Below are 6,276 nucleotides of genomic sequence, written 5' to 3' on the forward strand. Positions count from 1 at the left end.
TCCTCATTTGTTACAACAGCTTGTAAAACTAACAAATAACACCTTGACAACTTTTATGTGTCTTTCTTACTAATGTGGTAGGTCCAGAATTAGTTAACTGTATTTCATGTACAGGTGACTGCCATTATATTGATGTCCTTGAGATCAGCAGTTTTCTTTCTTTATACAAGTATTTTGAAATTTCTTTTTACAAGTGTTTTGAAATTTCATAATAGCCAATCAAATGAGGTACAGCTGTACATAAAGATTATGTTGATACTACTTTGGGCACCTGAACTTTACTTCGTTGTAACAAAATTTTCATCTAACTTTGTTTGTTACAACCGGAGTGCACTGTAATGCAAATTCAGCTTGCTGTAGTATTCGTGTGTAAATTGTGTGGTAGTAATTTCATGTAAAATATGCATCGTTTGCATAATATGTACATGCTGTAAATAATGACTGATGGAGTGTCTGTACATATAACTAAATAAAGACCTAGTATTGCTGTGATAGCAAAGACTATTTACTCTTGTGTTCATGGTGCTTCATTCCTATATGATTGTGTAATGAAATTTCTGGGTTTTTTTTTTTCTTATAGTCATGGTCCTCATAAGAATTGGGTTTCACCTTTTATTAGGCCCATTTTGTTTTGGGATATCTCAGCCATTCTAAGGCTGATTTTCATCAAATTAACATTTAATTCCTCTAATTGCATGCTTTTTGATATTTCAAATAGGTTGGTCTAATTATCCCGTGGGTCTAATTATCCCGCAAAACATTAAAACCTGAATTTTTATGTCATCCAAAACTATACAATCCCTTGTAAGACAATACATGGCAGGTAGTTATTAAACAATATACACGATAAAAAAAGAGAGGATTGATTATAATTTGTACAATACCATCAATTATTGGTAGCATGAATATAGTGTTTCGGTAATCATTTCTATGATTAGCTATTGCAAATGTAACAACGCTCAACATACATTCCGTTACAGTGTGTTCCTAGAAAAAGGTAACACAAGTTCAAAGGTCAGGCATTTGAAAAATGAAAAGTTTGAAATCATTATGGTTAGTTGGGATAAGAGAGCAACTCTCTGGCTTTCATTTGACACCAAGCGTGTAAAAGTACTACCATCGGTCACTGAATTAGATGCTTCTGAAGATAATAGGTACAATATCCATTTTTTCCAAGTTTTTAAAAATCAGGACCCGGAATAACGATTTAAGAAATAATCAAATCGTAGTTTCTCTTCTGTTTGAAATCTTAAAAATGTGTGATATCATTCAATCCTTACCTTTTATGGGCCAACATCTTCGACGTGTCCACCTCCCCTGTCGACACAAAGCTGTGAACGACATTGCATGTCTTGCACTGCTCTTCTAACCATTGCGGGATCATGACGAAGGACATCGATCTCATGAGGAATATGCGCCCGCAAGTCATTAACATCACGTGGTGGGGAGGTGTAAACCCTGCTCGTCAGGTATCCCAAAGGAAAAAGTCACAGGGTGTTAAGTCAGGAGATCGTGGAGGCCATTCCACTTCGTGATTGAGGGCTATTATGCGTTGGCCAAACAACTCTACCAGCCTCTCACGGACAGCTCGAAGACGGTGAGCTGGAGCACCATCTTGAACCCACCAAAGGTGCTGGAACACTTTTGTATCCGACAGACCAAAAACTTGGAAAAAGTAGGTTTTGTACCCTTCTCCTTCGATGGACCCAACCTCAGTGACCCGTGAAAATGTTGACGCAAATAGTGTAAGGTGTCAAATGAAAGCTGATGAGTTACTTTGTACTTTAATAAACAAATCACAAGAATAAAACAAGTATTCTTTATATGGCTGACCTTTGAACTCGTGTTACCTTTTTTTTTTTAGGAACACACTGTTTATTTTTTATTCATTTATTTTTCATGTAATTAGAAAGGAAACTGAAAAGAAGAACCAATATAAAACATTATTGAAAATGCCAGAGAAGGAGAGGAATGCTAAAAAGCAGTACTTGTAGGGTGCATCCTCCAAACAAAGTAAAACAATCTGACAATTATACAATCTGACCTTCTTTAATTTATGTGCGTTAAAATCGGAATTAAAAAACTGAATTACATCAACTATGAACACAAACCTAACTAGCCCTAGACAAACACCCAGACAAGTCCCAACACTGTTAAAGTAGCGGTCACGCAAAATAATAAAATAGCAAAGAAGAGAGAGGGAGAGAAAAAGAAGAGAGAACGAGAGAGAGAAGAGTACTGTAGCTGATAACATGGTCTCAAAAAAAAAAAAAAAATGTCGAGGGCGAAGGCAAAAAGTGATGGGAGAACGGAGCTACTTGCTTAATGTTAAATGATAATTGAAGTTGAATATTCCAGTTCTTTGTAACCTTGAAAAATCAGCAGAGCTTTTGATATAATTTGGATACATAAAATATCACATTCAATAATAAAGCTCAGATGAATTTTTGTAGATAATAACACTAATAAAAGATTAATTAATTTCTTAAGAATTTAAACTCGGGGCCACTTTTAGACAATCACAGAGGCTATTCCAAAATTTAGGTCAAACAAATATAAGTGTACATTGAGTAAAACGAGTCCTAAAGGCAAATGAAATTTATTGTAACGGGCAGGGTATAATATACAACAACTCCTTCAACATATTATGTTGAAGGAGTTGTTTTTCACAAACCTGCCAGTGAAGGTGGGTGGCTATAAATTATTACAAAATTTGTACATGAATTGACCAATGATTATTATAAAGGTCAACCTTTAAAATCTTATTTTCGGAAAATATTTGTCATGCACTAAAGCTGGTTGAAATTTAAAGCTCAATGCTACGACCTTTGCTAAACAAGAAAATAGATTGCAACTGATTGACAAATTGCCCTACATCGACGTAAATAAGCACTGAATTGATCAGTGTTTTAGTAGTAGCCATGATAAAAAATCATGGGCGTACATACTCGAGCAGGATTCGAACCTACGACCTCCTGATCACCGGTGATCAGGAGGTCGTAGGAGGTCGTAGGATCGAATCCTGCTCGAGTATGTACGCCCATGATTTTTTATCATGGCTACTACTAAAACACTGATCAATTCAGTGCTTATTTACGTCGATGTAGGGCAATTTGTCAGTCAGTTGCAATGAAAACATCTCGACGGAAAAATTCATGAATTTGAATAACAAAGCAGTACCCGCTGCATGCTATAAGGATTAGAACCAACACTTGCTTTCGGGCGAAAGCTCGGTGGTCTAGTGGAGATGACGCCTGTTCGGTGATCAGGAGGTCGTAGGTTCGAATCCTGCTCGAGTATGTACGCCCATGATTTTTTTATCATGGCTACTATTAAAACACTGATCAATTCAGTGCTTATTTACGTCGATGTAGGGCTATTTGTCAATCAGTTGCAATGGAAACATCTCGACGGAAGAAATTCATGAATTTGAAGATCAGTAAGAATTTGAAGAAAATATATATTGGAATGACCTCTCCCCCGAAAATCAAACTGCTCGTCTTTATATTCCTTTAAACGCATATTGAAAGAGTCTTTATTGAGTGCATATCTTGCAGATACTAAATAGATTGTAATGTCTTATCAATGTAATATTGTAATAGGGCCTATGTTATTGTCCGATCAAACATTGTTGTCAACACGTTGCAGATTGCATTTTGGGTCTTGCCATCAGGCTCTCCGATTTCATCATTAGCAATTCCACACTCTACTTCGTTTCCCTCTCTTCCTCCTTCCCTCTACCTCTCTCTCACTTTAGCGCTTAGATATATTTCATGTGATAACGCGCTATATTAATGTTGTGAATGATTATTATTAGTATAATTTCTACCAAGAGCTTGACGGTAGGTACCAAATGAATTAATGGCTATACATGTTACTTTTTGTGTCTTACTGATCATAACATTGTGATAGTGTTAATGCAACAACAGTTTATAGTGTATAATTATACCAAAGTAGGCTTTATATGCAAATCTTGTTCTACTCCGGAAACCAAAGATAGCTCGGTCACAGTAAATGGTTCACATTTTAGTACATGTATAGTTTTGTTTTTTTTTTTTAATCACATACTAGGCATACCCCTCTTTTCATATTTGGTACCATTAAATCCAAACATAACATAGGTTTAGTTGATTGAAACATTTAAGTCTTTTGAATTCCGAAGATTCATTATTATCAAGGTTCGTTAATCCGAAAATGAAATAAAATTAATTTGTTATACAGAAGGTCCGATATAAATGAAGAATTCCGTTTCCAAAATGTGCTAAATCCACTTTCATGACAAGGACTGATTCAAACGTTTGCCTCTTCATTCTGAAGGTTTGTTCTTCTGAGGCTTCGTTAATCCGAAAATCAAATGAGATTTGTTATTCCCAAAGTTCGATGAGAAGAATTCCTTTCTAAAATATGCCCTATCCACTTTACATGGCAAGGACGGATTAAAAAAATCATGATAAAAATGTCATATTTTTACAACTCGTAAATTTCAGGTGTAACGGACTCAGACAAACAAGCCTTCCTTTTTTTTTTCTTTTTTCTGTGGTTAACGAACTTGATTTCATGCTTGAATTAACGAACCTTCTTTCTTCATCGGATATTAAGTCACGATCCTTTGGAAAAACGAAACTTTTTTTTTTTTTTTTTGGACTTGCCGACCTTCTAAATGACGAACCCTATTTTATTTTGGGATCAAGAACATCTTTTCTTTATAAGAATAACGAACCTCTAGAATAACGAACTTTGTTCAGTTTCTTGATTAACCAACCTCGGAAAAACGAATATATTTGTCATTTTCGAAATAACGGGCCTTCGGCATAAAGGACCTTCAAAATAACGAAACGATGAACTATAACTGGAGAATAGATTGGTGTAGTTATATGGTTAATCCGCTAAATAAATCATTCTCATACTAACGTTTGAAAATACATTTGATAACAAGCATCATGTAATTTCAGTGGGGAATAATTCCGCCATCTTGTCTGGAAACACCCGATCTTTAATTACACGCGTGTGTGTCTGCTCCTTTGCTTTGGAATTGCAAAGATTCATAAAATATTTGAAAGGTAAATTTGTCTAAGACGATTATGATCATTTCGACAAAGACAATTTTCTCCTAAGCAAAGAAAACGAGGGAGGTGTATGACAATTTTGAGTGAAAGCATTGAGCAGTAAGCAGAATTTAGTTGCTCGACTGTATCCCATCGCACTGCAGACAGATAATTGTCCGGATATTTTATGTCACAGCATCGCATAACGTATGCCAATATCTGAAATAATGATGATAATGGTGTTATGGGCATAATTTACTATTTGGAGATGAAACAAAAATCCAGTCATAGCGCTTTAAAATAGTTCTAAAATGTGAGTTAGGGATAGAAACAACTAATGTTAAAATGTGAATCGGTAAAATCTATGTGAGGTATTGTTAAATATACAAAATGTGAACAATAGTTATGATAAAAATGCTTCCAGACTAAGCTGTCTACAGTTACGGCTTATTGAGAAAAATACAAATATCTCCTTATATTTTAGGCTTTATCGCGGAAATATTGATATTGTAGGACATCTTGCGGTACAACAGACCTGCACAGTCATGCAGATGCATTAAATATCACAACGTGAAAATGCTTAAAATCACTCTTACCAAAGGTAAACAGGACCTTTAACATTTTTAATAAAGCAGTACGATTGAAACCTGCATGGTCCAACTATACATTACAAATGACGGCATTTCTGCACAATCATCAAATACTCTTCAAAGTTGGCGCGGTAGCGACCTGATTCATCTCTTGAGCTGTTGTCACGCCAAAACTCCATCACCTTTTCAACCAAAGCCTTGGGAGCTGTTTGACGGAAATAGCTGGTCATCGTCAAGAAATCCAGAAACTTGTTACCAAAGTTGGATCCCTCGTCAAAGAGCTCAGTGACGTCCTTTGTAATCTGAATCGGTATCTCTGTGACGTCACATCCTCGTCTCTTGGCCTCTCTGGTGACGTCCTCGTTGGTAAAGACGATATGAACATCTTCTCGATCAAGACTTGGGAATGCCTTCCTCAGCTTGGCAAACACACTTTGCTCTGGGTTGAAACAATAAACATAAGTAAACCGTAATTGTTCTTTAGTGGAAAATTGAGCAAACAAAATTGGATTCCATCCCGATCCGATGGAATCCCATTTTCTTTGCTCAATTTTCCACTAATGAATATTATTCATTTCTGGTTAGTTTTTCTGTTTGCGTAATTGTTCTGGTACAATGTATATATTACTTATGTAGTATAC

Source organism: Diadema antillarum, unplaced genomic scaffold (genome assembly GCF_040938485.1).
Source record: "Diadema antillarum isolate AM-2024a unplaced genomic scaffold, OU_Dant_1.0 scf00000193, whole genome shotgun sequence".
NCBI classification, from domain to species: domain Eukaryota; kingdom Metazoa; phylum Echinodermata; class Echinoidea; order Diadematoida; family Diadematidae; genus Diadema; species Diadema antillarum.